Source organism: Lissotriton vulgaris, chromosome 3_1, assembly GCF_964263255.1.
Source record: "Lissotriton vulgaris chromosome 3_1, aLisVul1.2, whole genome shotgun sequence".
Taxonomy (NCBI): Eukaryota; Metazoa; Chordata; class Amphibia; order Caudata; family Salamandridae; genus Lissotriton; species Lissotriton vulgaris.
Genome location: NC_141689.1, coordinates 3,197,578 through 3,212,347, shown reverse-complemented (window position 1 = coordinate 3,212,347; position 14,770 = coordinate 3,197,578). Strand labels below are relative to the sequence as shown.

General features: G+C 46.8%; 1 protein-coding gene across 1 annotated transcript in view; it reads right to left on the bottom strand.

The window, feature by feature from the left end:
* Positions 1 to 14,770, bottom strand: part of LOC147725799 (uncharacterized) — a 454,961-nt gene that overhangs the window by 301,627 nt on the left and 138,564 nt on the right. The gene's annotated exons all lie outside the window — the stretch shown is intronic.

Below are 14,770 nucleotides of genomic sequence, written 5' to 3'. Positions count from 1 at the left end.
TGCTCTTAAAGTAATGCGATGGGTCTTGTCCTGGAGCTGGGAATGGAGGGTAAGCCCCTGGTACTGTCTCCAAAGCCGGTGTTCCTGGATTTGGGCCAGCCGGCGCCGGCACAGGATGATCTTCATTCGGATCTGGAGAATGGACCGAAACCGGAGATGGAGCCGGCGTTGGTGATCGCCGCAGAGAAACTTTGGGTGAAGCTGACTTCTCTGGAGAGACTGGATTCGACAATGAAGGAGAGACATGATCCCTTCTGTGACGTCGAGGCGAGGTCGATTTCGGTGCCGCTTCTTTTTCAGAACGATGCCTTAAGCAATGCTTATTTTTCTTATGCTTACTTGGCTTCGAGTGTCCAGACGTCGACTTTGACCCCGATCTGGATTCGGAACAAGACCTCGACCTTCTCCTACCTGCTTTTCTTTTCCATTCTCATGTTGGCCATAAATAACTTCGGCTCTTTCTGTTTCAATGCCTTCCGATTCATCTTCCTGCAGCATGGACATACATCGATTTCATGGTCAGAAGACAAGCACCACACACAATCCTTGTGCGGGTCAGTGATGGACATCTGCTTACCGCACTCCCTGCATGGCTTGAAACCAGACTTCCTCGCAGACATTGTCGAAAGAAACAAGAGAAACAGAGGAAAACAGCAAGAAATACAAAGTTACTACGGAGAGTCCCAAAGAAATCGTTGGCGTTGACGGAACGGAAAAAAGGGAACTGACGTCATCACGCCGACGAGGCCCTATTATGGATCCAGTGACGTCAGCGGGGTCGCGAGCGGAGTCGTACCCTCTGTGACGTCGTCCATCACCTCGCCGGCGTGGAGAGCTACAAAAGTTTCCGATTGGCTGTTGCGCAGGGGATATTCACAAGGTGAGGAATCCACCGGCAGATGTATCCATCAGAATAAAATAATATCTCTTGCAGATGCGGGGCCAGCCAGCGGTGAACAGTGTGAGGGGGTAAAGCCACGCATCCACCCCTAGATAGCAGCAGATGCCACCGGTGAACAGTGTGCAGGGGTAGAGTCCTGGGCTCGTGCAGCTGTACCCGGCGGCCAACCTTCCCCCTCACACACTCTCACAATGGACCAGCGCACAGGGCCTGAAACAGTAGCTCGTGACAACACAGAGTCCGGTGTGCGTGTGGTGAGGAGAGGACAGCCTGTAGCGCCTCGAAGCCCTGCCGATGGGCGCTCTGCACCGGACATGGCACAACCTGCCCACAAAGACTTCATGTGCCCATACCTACCGTGGCACCCGAACCCCATCAGTGCCACGGCTGGCACCTGCCCTCTCCATCTCAGGGGAGAAGCAATGCACTCTTTCGGAGCGCGTTATTTCAGTGCCGAGAGGCAGTTCAGTTTGCCTTATGCGCTATATGAACACATGCTCTTCACAGGCCGAGTATTCAATTATCCATGAACACATCTTGAAGCGCTTCCTTCCCTCAGCTGCTCAGTCCAAAGAGATATTTGTGAGCACCTCAAGCAACCAAGGACCCACATAAGCCATTAGGTTCAACCACTGAAAAACAACAAAAGAATCCTCACACCTCGTTAAAAACTGGCGTATTTGTCTACCTCTTTCTGGAACAGACGTCCATCACGGGGTGCAACGACCTATCGTAGTGAAAAACTCACCCCACTGAGGGGCCACTTTCAGCAAACCGAATCAGGACCCGGCTACCGTGGAAACGGATGGCAAATCACAAACTCCCTCATTATTGAAAAGCGCTGCGATGCCTTGCTAATGTGAGATTGGGTGCTATAAAGGTGCCAAGAACAATCTAAAGGGGCAACATTCCCCCCACAAAGCTACCAGGTGGGACACAGGCGCTACACTAGGAGAGCTGAATAGGGCCATCCTTGAAGCCAGGTAAAATTGGAACCTCCTGAGGCTTGAGCCGGGAGTAGAACGGAAACGCTGACAACTTTTAAAACTGTATTTGCTTTGTTTTAATCCAGCATCCGCTGCACTTACCCCCCTCCTGAGCACCTCGCACTGCACAAACCCCCGGGAGGCCAGCTGAGCAATACGCTGCCACCGGAGAGTGTTTATTTATTTTCGCCGCCATTGTGACCACATAGGCCACGCCCACCGGACAGGCCACGCCCCCTCACTCGTTCCTCGCTATAAAAGCGCGCTGAATTCTAGCGCTGCTATTAATAAAATTGGAACCTCCTGAGGCTTGAGCCGGGAGTAGAACGGAAACGCTGACAACTTTTAAAAACTGTATTTGCTTTGTTTTTAATCCAGCATCCGCTGCACTTACCCCCCTCCTGAGCACCTCGCACTGCACAAACCCCCGGGAGGCCAGCTGAGCAATACGCTGCCCCGGAGAGTGTTTGTTTATTTTCGCCGCCATTGTGACCACATAGGCCACGCCCACCGGACAGGCCACGCCTCCTTGCGCACTTCCTGATCACTGCCTATAAAATGTGTCCTTTCAGGAAGCGCAGCGGACGAGCGCAGCGGGCGCGACGAATGCGCGCCGAAGGCGCGCATAAGGCACGCTCGTCTGCGCTCGTCCGCGCCGAGTCTGGGCCAGGGGCCATACCACTTACTACCCAGGCAAACCAGACCCTGGCCTACAGTTCGGCCGCCCTTCACGACCTGAGACCCATGGAACATGACTGTCGAAGGTACGCTCTTGATACCACACCCCTTCCTGCCAACTGTCCAAAATGCAGTGCTTCCCTCCCCACAAGGCAGAGAAAACCCCCACGCCACGAATACCGCATGCTTCTTTTAAACTGCAGATCCCTCCCCAAACAATGGTTGGAAATATCCCTCCTACTACAAGAACGCAAGCCAGACGCACTGTTTCTTACGGAAACATGGTTAACGTCTGACTCTGATCCCGATGTGGTTGCCGCTCTCCCCGCTGGTTATCAAATCACTCGTCAAGACCGCCTAGATGGCAGAGGGGGAGGACTAGCAATTATAGTAAAAGACCAATATCGCTGCCGACTTATCACGGAAAACATCCCAGATTGTGAAAACTTAGCTTTCGCGCTGGAGTTTTCCCCCAACCACTGCCTCTCGGGCACCTTGATATACCGCCCACCCGGCCCTCCGAAACAATTTCATAGTAGTCTCCCAGCAACAGTAGCACTTCGCATCTGCGCTGCTGCCAACTTCATTGTGTTAGGTGACCTTAATTTACACTTCGACTCACCATCAGACGCAACTGCCACTACCCTGACTGACGACCTGGCCGCACTACAACTTATTCAACGAGTGAACACTCCTACCCATACAAAGGGACACCTCTTGGACCCAGTATTTAGCAACTGCGCGGAGCTATCAACTGAACCCCCTGTTCCCCTCCCCTGGACTGATCATTCCTTGGTGCCCCTCATCTGGCTCACTGAGAAACCCATTCCCCCTACCCCTTCAATTAGATACGCGAGATCGTGGGCACGGATACAAGTAGATGAATGGATAAACAAACTATTGGAAAACCCCCCCTCAAATAATGAAGACCCTTGTCTGGCAAACCAGGAATACGAAAGCTGGATTTTGCACTCCCTTGAGACCATTCTCCCCCTCAAGAAATCATCGGCTAAACGTTCCCACAAAACAGCCCCATGGTATACGGAAGCCCTTGGAGACAAAAAGCGACACTGCCGAAAAGCAGAAAGAAAATGGCGCTCAAACTACTCTATGGAGGACAAAACCCGATATCGGGAAGAAATAAAAACCTATAAAGAGGAGATAAAAACTGCCCAAACAAAATATTTCTCGAATAAGATCCTAACCTCAACTTCCAAACCCAGGGAAATTTTCCAAACCCTGCCGACCCTGATTAAACCACCCACCTCCAGTGTTCACGAGGAGAAATCAACCGCCCAATGTAACGACCTGGCAGAATTCTTCTTGGCCAAAGTGAACAAAATATACACTTCCTTCCCAACCAGCACTGCCTCTCCGTCACCTCATAACAACAACGGAGGGTCAGACCCAGAGCTAGCCTCTCCACCCACGCTCGACCACTTCACCTGTATGGACCTAGAAACAACTGAATCCACAGCTCGGAAAGTGAAATCCGGCTCACCAACAGATTTGGCCCCCCCAGAGACAATGCTACTTGCATCCCAGAAGGTTCTACCCATCATCAAGAATCTAGTGAATGCGTCCATTGACTCTGCCACTATCCCTCCTGCCTGGAAAAAGGCAATGGTCCGAGCACTAATAAAAAAGCCCCATCTAGATCCCTCGGACTTTGCCAACTACCGCCCGATCTCACTACTCCCCTGGGTAAGCAAAATTGCGGAGAAATACATCAATCTCCAATTGGTCAACTATTTGGAAAGCAATCAGCTGTTAGACCCTACCCAGACAGGATTCAGGCCGAAGCATGGAACAGAGTCTGCCCTCCTTATGGTCGTCGAGGAGTCCAGGAAAATCATCGATCAAGGAGGATCAGTGGCAGTGGTCCTCCTTGATCTGTTGCGTGTTTATCTAGGCTCCTGATCGATACTGTGACCTTATGCCCCTATTCGGCTATAAATCCATTTATTCCCTATATTGGCATAACCGTTCAAGTGCGATTTTCTGAAAAGTCATCTCTGGCCTCACACGAACAGAGCCACATTCCAGCATAGTTCCTTCTGCCACTTCCTTTGCGACCAATTAGTGCAATGACAGAGCAGTAGTCACTATCTGATATTCCTAGATAACACTCCGAGTTCTTCAACAAGATAAAAACTTAGCAAACCTGGAAATCCCCGCTTGCTATGTTTTGATTAGTAATGGAACTCTAATGAGCAACTGATAACTATCACTTCCTAGTGACTTCTTTTATTGACGTCTTATGTCCAGCAAACTTGCGTCAAACCCGGCACCTGTTAGGTATAAATATTACCAACGTTGCCTTAAGCAATCGCCTGTTGCCTGTTGTACGAGCTACTGAAGCCAGCTGCCTGCACGACCCCGTGTTGGTAAATCTAGCACTCTGTCGCTGCAGCCTGCTATCCTGTGGTGGTGAAGCTGCTGATACCATTATCGCCGCTACAGCGCCAACTATGGTGCAGTACGCTTAAGGAGTTGAACAGCCGTCCCTCTGCGAAGACATCCAGCAGATTCCAGCTGCCCGCGGACGCTGTCCCCCCTCCTTCCTCGACGCGCTGAAGAGCAGCCGCTGCCTTTCTCGTGCAGAGAAATCTAGTCCCGGCGCTTCCGGTTTACCCTCGCGGGTGACTGGGATATCGAGAGAGACCCCTGAAGGAGATACCAATCCTCCATCATTCTATTCAGAGGTATGGTGTTGACTAAACCCTTAGACGAGAATTCTTGAAACAAACCTTGGCAAAACCAACTTAAAGCTACTTACTTACTCCCCTTTCACGTGTTAGGCTTAGGTCAGGCACACTGGGGTAGGCTTAGTTAGAAGCACCAGTTGAGTATGTTAGCCTAATGTATATATGACTGTATATATGTTTTATTACTGTTAAACCATTGTATGGCTAAGAAACCATATCAATGCTTTTACAGTTCTATTCCACAATACTTATCTTACTGTACGTACTTTTTATAATAACAATTATTGCAATTGTGGCAATACATTTCTCTTGTACGAGAAGAAAGACTGTTCAATAAATGTTAACCTTTATTGACAAACGCCCGTCTCTCTATTCTCTACATATTGTGAAAGTAAACTGCACTAGACTGACTGAGTGAAATACATGTCTATTGTTTCACACGACCCTAGAGATTGACTCTTGATCTGAGGAGCAAAGTTGTCATGTTGCACGGTTGTTGGAAAACTGAATCCCTTCTTGTCTGTGCCAAGGAAGCTGATCACTTCCTATGCAGAGAAGAAAGTTTCCAGTGACCTCTGAGCTAGTTGGTAACACAACCCAATTAAGTTTAGCATAGTCAGTGGAGGCCTGGAATATCTGCAGTTCCACGTCGATACTACTGTTTATGTTATTCCAATGCGCAGGGCCTAGTGGGAAACTAGGAACTACACTACAGATCTTAGTGCGGCGTTTGACACGGTCAGTCATAACACCTTACTGAGCCGTATAGCAAACATCGGCATTGTGGACAAGGCCTGGCTCTGGATAAAATCCTTCCTAAGCAACAGGTCGTTCCAGGTGTTTGACGGACAAGCCGTCTCCTCCAGCATACCTATGAAGTGTGGAGTCCCCCAGGGCTCCTCTCTAAGCCCTGCGCTTTTTAATATCTATATGAGGCCACTGGCTGAGGTAGTTCGTCCGTATGGAGTTAAGATCATTTCCTATGCGGACGACACACAGCTGATGGTCTCCTTAGCGCAGGAAGCCCAACATTCTCCATCGGGGGGCCTAACCAAATGTCTGGAGGAGGTGAAGTCCTGGATGACGCTGTCCTCACTAAAGCTGAATGGGGACAAAACGGAGCTCATGCTGCTAGGCCCGGCCGATCCGACCCTCTTCAAGTCATTATGGCCCACCTGTCTAGGCCCCCCCCCCCCCCCCCCCCGGTTCCGAAAGATAACATCAAAAGCCTGGGGGTATGGCTGGACAGGAATCTTACCTTTAACACCCAGGCCACAAAGCTCTCCGCCACCTGCTTTGGACTTCTCCGGACATTGAAGAAGGTCCTCCCCTTGCTCCCAATGGAGGCTAAACAAACAGCTATTCAGGGCATAATTCAATCACGCCTGGACTCAAATAACGTCCTTTATCTGGGAGCCCCAGAGTACACATTAAATAGATTGCAACTGGTGCAGAACTGTACGGCCCGCACCCTACTGCAAATTCCACGAAGAACCCCAGTCAGAGAGGCACTGACTAGCCTTCACTGGCTACCAGTACGAAAAAGAGTCACCTTTAAAGCAATGTGCATCGCCCATCAGGCCTTCTGGGACTCGGGCCCAAAAATCATGCGTAGCCTAGTCAGCCAATACCACCCAGGCCGTGAACTACGTTCTAGTCAGGCTTTTATGGCAACAGTCCCCAGAATCAAAAGGTCTAGAGCAGGTGGAAGAATGTTCACCTTAAACGCCTCAAAAATCTGGAACTCTCTCCCCCTTCACCTGAGATCTAATCCCAACCTGGCCTCCTTCCGCAAGCAACTTAAAACCCATCTATTCAAATCTACGTAATCATGTCAGCCCCTTCCCCCTCCTCCTAGTCTGTCAGCCTCATTACATCCCCCTCTGGTTCCCTAGCGCTTGGACGCCCCAGGGCAGCAATCGCGCTGTAGAAATGTATTTTCATTCATTTCATTCATTCATTCATTCATGAACCCTCCGTGTAAACACTGGATGCCCTGTGGGTTTCTTCTGTTCATTTACACCTGTTTTAGCCCAAGGGTAGCTTTGAGGCTTGAACTCCAAACAGCGAACAGTCTCACCTGGCTGCCCATCTCAAGGTGCCAATTATGCCTGCTGTGGAAGGATAAAAGGCGGAGTCAGCATCGCATTCGACTCTTATCACAGTCTTCAGAATCAGACGTAGCAATCCGCAGAGCTGTCCCGGGTTTTGATCCTACAGAGAGAAGCCTTCTGAGTTCACGCTTGTCGCCCCCTCCCCCCACCAGGAAGGGGTGAAGGTCTTGCACTGAAGGGGAGTCCATGCAGTACTTTCACCGCCCTTAACACCCAGAGATGCCCATCCACAGTCCGGAAGAAGCGGGTGTCTCTCAGTGGCACATCCAAGGGATCCCCCTGGCACGTATGGACACCTTTAAACGTATAATGAGCGCATTAAACACCCCGTTTGTTGCAGGACAGGAGGAGCATGGCTGGCGCCCACCTGGTATGGTTTATTTCACGAGCTGGGTTGAAGAAAGCTCCTCTGTTACTGGTGTGACTGCATTTATCAAAGAATGAAATCAGGCGAACGATCTTGCCAGCAATCTTCTGACTTCATGGCTCGAGAGTGGGATGGGGGAAGAAAGGGGAGGGAAACTCCTTGACACGCGAGGAGGGGGTAGTGCTCGGAAAAGGCACCCTCGGAATGCCTGTTAGCCGCCTGGCTCGTGAAGACTTATCTTGATAAATAAACAAGCTGATAAGAAAAGCCTTCACGACATTCTGACATGCCGCAAAGCATGCCATGCTGTCCGGAGGGGCTGTCCAAAAAACGAACAGGGTGGCACCCAAACACACTCCTTTCCATTGGGAAGCCAGAGTTTATCATAAACACTGACGCTACCCAATGGAAAGGAGGGACGGGGCACACAGTACCCTTTTTGTAACAATATCTCTTGCAGATGCGTGGCAGCTTCGCTGCTCCGCCCACGCAAGACCTAAAAAGGGCGGGACATTGGGGGAGCTGTAAGCCCATGGGGGCTGGCCAGCAAAAGGGGTTTTGGCTGCTTATGGGGGCTCTGTGCAGGGCTTGGATTTGTGCCCGGCCCTGCAGTCAACACCCAGGCTTCGCATTGATAAAGGTTTAGTGGGGAGTTGGGTGCCATAGGCCAATCAGGGTGTGATGTGAGGTAGATATGTAATAAAATATTATTTTGTTATAAAAAAGAAAAAAACTTGAAATTCACTGAAAAATAAATGTTAAAGTGACGTTATTAGGTGAAACTAATTCAAAACATTAAATTTTAAACTGAAAACCACTGAAATTCAACAGTTCTAGTTAACTGCAGTAACTATAACTCGTCCTACAGTAACTCGGGCTCGCATCCTGCTTATTGCCTCTCGTACTGCATGACTCAGGCATGTTCTACGGCATCACTGATCGTGCGACATCTGAAAAGACATTATTGATGGTAACACTGTGCATGACGGGAACACAAGTTATAATTACTTCGGTAAACTATAACTGGTGATTTTGTTTTTTGAATTTTTTTGGGCTTCAACGGTGACGTTTTAACTGACATTTTACCCAACTATGATGTCACTTTAAGCTTTGTTTTTTTCAGTTAGTGTATATTTATTAATCACTATGATTGCAACTTTTATTACTGGCCTGCACTTTAAAATGCAGGTTAAAATCCGGCCAGGTGGCCACTCTAGTAATCACAGCCATCAGTGCCGCACCTCACACACCCAATGAACCCTTTTCAAACACATTTCTTTGGAGAGATCAGCACATGGGAAAGACGCACACATTCAACAGAACTGACATGGTATTTAACCCCTTCGGGGCTAATGACGAGCTGGGCTCGTCATGGCGCTTACCTGCCGTGCGCTGATGACAAGGCCAGCTCGTAATCAGCCCCACCCTCGGGGGAAGCACTGGCGCTCCCCCCGAGGGTCTCCGATCTTGGTTGTTTTGCTGGGGGCGGCAGCGGAAGAGCTTCCGCTGCCGCCACCGCCCCCCCCCATGGGAATCCCTGATGACGTCAGCGAGCACTGACATCATCAGGGATTCCCTGCGCTCGGGAAGCCATTTGCTTCCTGAGCGCCAGTGGAAGAATGTAGGTTTTGGGACTCCGTCGGGGGTTTGGGGCAGCGAAGAGACATCAGGGGAGAGGAAAGAGATTTTCCTCTCCCTGATGTCTCTTTGCAGGGCATTTCTGCCTCACGATCGCACACAGCGTCGCGATTGTGCGGCGGAAATGCCCCCACTAGCACCAGGGATTGTTTATTTAGCTTTTCGGAAGAGACCCCTTGGGCAAGGGTCGCTTCCAGGTGGGCAGCCATATAATTTTCGATTTTCTGCCACCCCCTAGGGGCAAATCGGCCCGTTTTTTCGGCCGTTTTTCCCCCAGGGGAGCAGAAAATTCCCACTAGCACCAGTGTTGTTTTTTGGAGCCAAGATGACGGCCATGGTTTTTGTTTACGTTTTTCTGTCCCACCTGGGGGCTAATCCGCCCGTTTTTTTGCTGTTTTGCCCCCAGGGGGGACAGAAAATGCCCACTAGCACCAGGGATTTTGTTTTTAGCTTTTAGGAAGCGACCCCTTGGGCAAGGGTCGCTTCCAGGTGGCCTCATATTTAACTTTTTGTTTTTCTGCCCCCCTGGGGGCAAATCGGCATGTGTTATATTCTGTCTTGCCTCTTTAACTGCATGCGCTGCGCAGTGTCTTGCCATGCATTCTGTGTTCTGAACAGAGCTTTGCTAATGTAGCATTCTGCCCTTCTCTGTCAGTTATTACTTGGATACTGCTGTACTTGTACCTGATGCTGTGCTGTCAATAAACTACTTAATACAAGCTTCTACTGGATTCCTACAAAATTGGCGACAAGGGTAAAGCTACTCCAGCCATCTACAGCACAGGAGCGGAGTTTTGGACCCTTTTATGAAATTTTGGGAGACTTTTACTATTTTGGTACGTTTTGGATTACTGCCTTTTCTTAAAATACCTGGATTATCTTTAACTTGCTTTGAACTTGTTTTTCCTGCAATACTCCTGAATTTCGGAGTTTTTGAAGCACCTTTTATGTGCTTTTGGGCATTTGCATCTTTCAAGTTTGACTGTTTTTCTTCCTTCGAGCATCTGGCTGTCTTCGGAAGCGTCACAGCGCCTCATTGGTTGCCCAGCAACTGTTTGTTCCTGGAAGCATCACTGTGCCTCACCTGTCTCTAAGCAACGCGTTGTTTCTACGTTGCAAGCAGGAATCTCTCAGCCGCCTATATTCTTCTGTCAAGTTCTCCTCCCGAACGCCGCCCGAAGGACTCCGTGACATCGTGTAGCCTTTCACACGTCACCTTGAAGTTCGCGCGTCAGCTGGGAGCCTGGATTCTGTGTATGTGTCATTGCGCTTGGACGTATTTTCGTCATCGCGTTTTGACGTGAACTACGTTGCGTGCCGCCATTTTGTTTATAGGCGTTTCCAAGCAACCATAACACGGAGAGGCTTTCATCGGCAGCCACAAGGAAAAAGGGATTTCTTCGTGTATTGAAGAATTTACTTCAGGCGCAGTGTACGTTTCAACTTTTATTAGCGCTTGTTTTTGGTCCGTTTTCTTAAGCTACTTTAAGTGTTTTTAAGAAAATTTTGAACATTACAAACGCACAGTGTACTTCAAGACTGGAACTCAGTTCTCATTTTGCATTTAGTTACAGTGCACATTGGACATCGTTTTCAAGAGTGTTTACACAAGGGGATTCTGATATTTGATACTGAATGCTTTAATTTTGGTTTTCTTTTATGTACAAGTGTTTTATTCTTCAGCTTTATGATTGAATGTATTGTAAGAGTATTTTCTGTTTACATTTCAAGCTGATTTCTTCACTTTCAGTTGGGGCAATGGAGTGATATTTTTATTTTTTTTTATTTTGAACTTCTTAAGTGATTATACTATAAGTAATTATTTGGTACCTATAATTTGTTGCAATTTCCTTAAAATGCAGTTCGATTCCCCAGCTAAGTTTTTACAGGTGAAAGGCGATCCTCCTATGCCTTGGTCTAGATGGAAGGAGGAGTTCTTCAATTACATGAAGGCTATTGATGGGGAACGCATGGGGTCCGAAAGGAAAAAAAGTATCCTGTTACATTGCCTTGGCTTGGAGGGCCAAGATGTTTTTAGGACTTTACCCCAAATTGCTGTTGCCTCAGGTAGTGGTGACTCCTTAAATGTATATACGGAAGCTCTCAGTAGGTTGGAAAAGAGATTTAAACCTACAGCCAATATTGCTTTGAATCGCTTTAAATTTTATACTAGGGTTCAAAAAACATTTGATGACTTCCTCACTGCCTTAAGATCTTTAACATTGCACTGCAATTTTGGAGCAATGACTGATGAAATGATCCGTGATCAAATCATCGTGCATGTTAAAAACAAAAAAGTTCAAGATAAATTATGGTGTATTGGTGATCCCAATTTGGAAGAAACTATTGCTATATCAACAGAAATGTCTGAGAAATGGATGGGTATAGTGGATAAACAGAGTTCTAATTCTAGTAAAACTATCACTGAAGAAGAAGTATGTGTAGTGAGATCTAAGTGGGATGGAAAAAATTCCATTTCTACTCAACCAAGGTATAGGAATACTTTTAACACTAACAATAGGAGATCTGATGTTGCAAATAATGCATTGTCATGTTTTAGGTGTGGTAGCAGGTCTCATATTGCGTCATTTCAAGGATGTCCTGCCATGAACAAAACATGTAATGTTTGTGGTAGAGTGGGACATTTTGGCAGTGTTTGTAAGGAAAAACGTTACAATGCACAATGGCGTACAGGACCACCATCACGTCCGCCTTCTAACACCATTACACCCACAAAAGTTTCCTCTGTTAGTGAGTTGGAGGAGGCAAAACAAGATCCTGAGAGGGGTTTTGTTGTTTCGATTGTTCAGAGTGGATGTTTATTGGTTACAAGCAAGAAGTCCCCCAAGTGAATTTTTCATGTTTTCTCAGTTGCTATTGAACTTATGGTGGATTCTGGTTCTCCGTGGACCATCATTACTAGAGATTACTACAATGAAAAGTTAAGTAGTGTTTGTGATTTAATCAATCTACAACCATCAGACATTTTAGCAGAAGGCTTTAATGGATACTTGATTGACATTGAAGGCTTTCTTAAGGTTCCGTTAATCTTCAGAGGCAGAGTTGCCCAAATCAAATTATATATTGCTGTGAAAGGTATAAATGTGTTGGGTTGGCAAGACCAATGGGAGCTTGGTATTAAACTAAATCCACGGGCCAAGGATCCTATTTCTATGTGCAGTGACCAAGAAATGATCAGTTCCATTTGCTCTAGTGTGGGAGAGAGAAGTGACATTTCGTATTGGAGCAAAAGGTTTGATAGAGTTTTCAGTGATCAGTTAGGGAAGTTAAAGAATTTCGCACATAAGATAAGATTGAAGGAAGGTGCCCTTCCTGTCAAACAAAGGTTAAGAGGGATTCCATTAAATGTCAGGGATGAGTTGAAGAAAATGCTTGATGATTTACTTAAAGATAATATTATTGAGCCTATTGAATCTGCGCAATGGGTTTCGCCCATTGTTCTAGTGCGGAAACCTGACCAGTCTTTAAGAGTCTGTGTTGATTTGAGGGCTCTCAATTCTAACATCATTGCCTGCCATCCCCTGCCAAATATTAATGAGCTTGTTTCCCTGTTTGATGGTGCGCAAATCTTTTCCACATTGGACCTTAGATCTGCGTACCATCAAATTGAGCTGACTGAAGATTCCAAGAAATATACAGCATTCATCACCCCTATGGGTTTATTTCAATACAAAAGGATGCCGTTCGGATTGGCATCCGCAGCCTCAGTTTTTCAACGTGTAATGTTCCATATTTTTAGGGACCTTGATATGTTTGTAAAGTGCTTTCAAGACGACATTTTAATATTTTCTAAGAATGATGAAGAGCATGTTTCACATTTGGATGTGGTAGGTAGTAGACTGGAGAGTTTTGGTCTCACTCTTAAAGCACACAAGTGCAATTTGTTCAAAAAATCAGTTGAATATTTGGGACACACATTGTCAGGTGAAGGGTTAGTTCCTAAAAGATCCAATGTTGAGGCTATTCTCAAAGCTCCTTCTCCAGCCAACAAGGAACAACTTCTTTCTTTTTCTGGCATGTGTGAGTACTATAGTAAATTCGTGGTCAACTTTGCCACAAAGATGGAACCGTTAAGAAAATTGCTAAGACAAAACAATGAATTTCTTTGGGGTTCTGAACAGGAAAAAGCTTTTGTTGACATCAAAAATGAAATTGCTAATTATCCTACTCTGAAACCATTTAGGATGGGTAGGAAATGTATTATCACAACAGATGCGAGTTTGTATGGCCTAGGGTGTGTGCTATCTCAGACTGATGGTGTGCTTGAATGGAATGTGGCATTTTCTTCGAGGACCTTGGGTGAAACGGAACGAAGGTATGCTGTCATAGAGCGGGAGCTGATGTCGTGTGTTTGGGCCATAGAACACTACAGAATTTATATTTGGGGGAGCAAATTTGTTCTCAGAACAGACCATTAGCCCCTTGTAAACATTGTATCGGTTGGTGGTGGTTGGAATGCTACGGCAAGGATTGCGCGTTTAGCTTCCAAGTTGCAGGAGTATAATTTTACAGTTGAGTATATTCCTGGAAAAAAAAATGTTACAGCCGACTGTCTGTCACGTCTTCCGTGTGATAGTAAAGATGACAAGGTCAATGTTTTGAGGGAGTTAGATTTTGTCTTATGTTTATCGGATGTTGTTTCTCCTCAATATCAGGACGTATCTGAACAGTTTTGGTTGGAGTGTCAGGTTAAGGATGAGAGGTTTGTGTTGTTGAAAAAGTTTGTGTTGGAGGGTTGGCCAAACAAAACTAACGTCAGGGATGCTTTACTTCCATTTTACAATGTGGCTGATGAGTTACATTTTGAAGGTGATTTTGTGTTCAAGTCTGACAAATGTATTCCGCCTAGTGGTGTTCAGGAGCTCATTCTTAAGTTGGCGCACAAAACGCATCCTGGGATCTCGGCCATGAAGCGGTTGATCAGGCTAAATTTTAGGTGGCCAGGGATGGACAGTTTCATTGACCGGACTGTTAGGGAGTGTTCGGACTGTTGTGCTAAGGACAAAATGTTAAGGTTGCATGTTCCACCCCTTAAAACTGTTGAGTGGCCAGTATTACCGTGGAGCAAATTAGCTTTTGGCATCTCAGGCCCTTTCCATATTCGTCCGGAGACCTCACGTTTTGCATTAGTTATGATAGATTATCATTCCAAATGGCCAGAAGTAAGGTTTGTTGCTAAGGTTACTTCTGAAGTGATCATTTCATTTTTCAAGGAAGTTTTTGCAAGGGAAGGTTGTCCTGCTGTTCTGGTTTCTGATAATGGTGTGCAGTTAGTTTCATCCGAGATGCAATCTTTCTTGCGTTCTTGCAATGTTAAACATATTCGCACTTCCTTGAATGAACCACACGAGAATGGA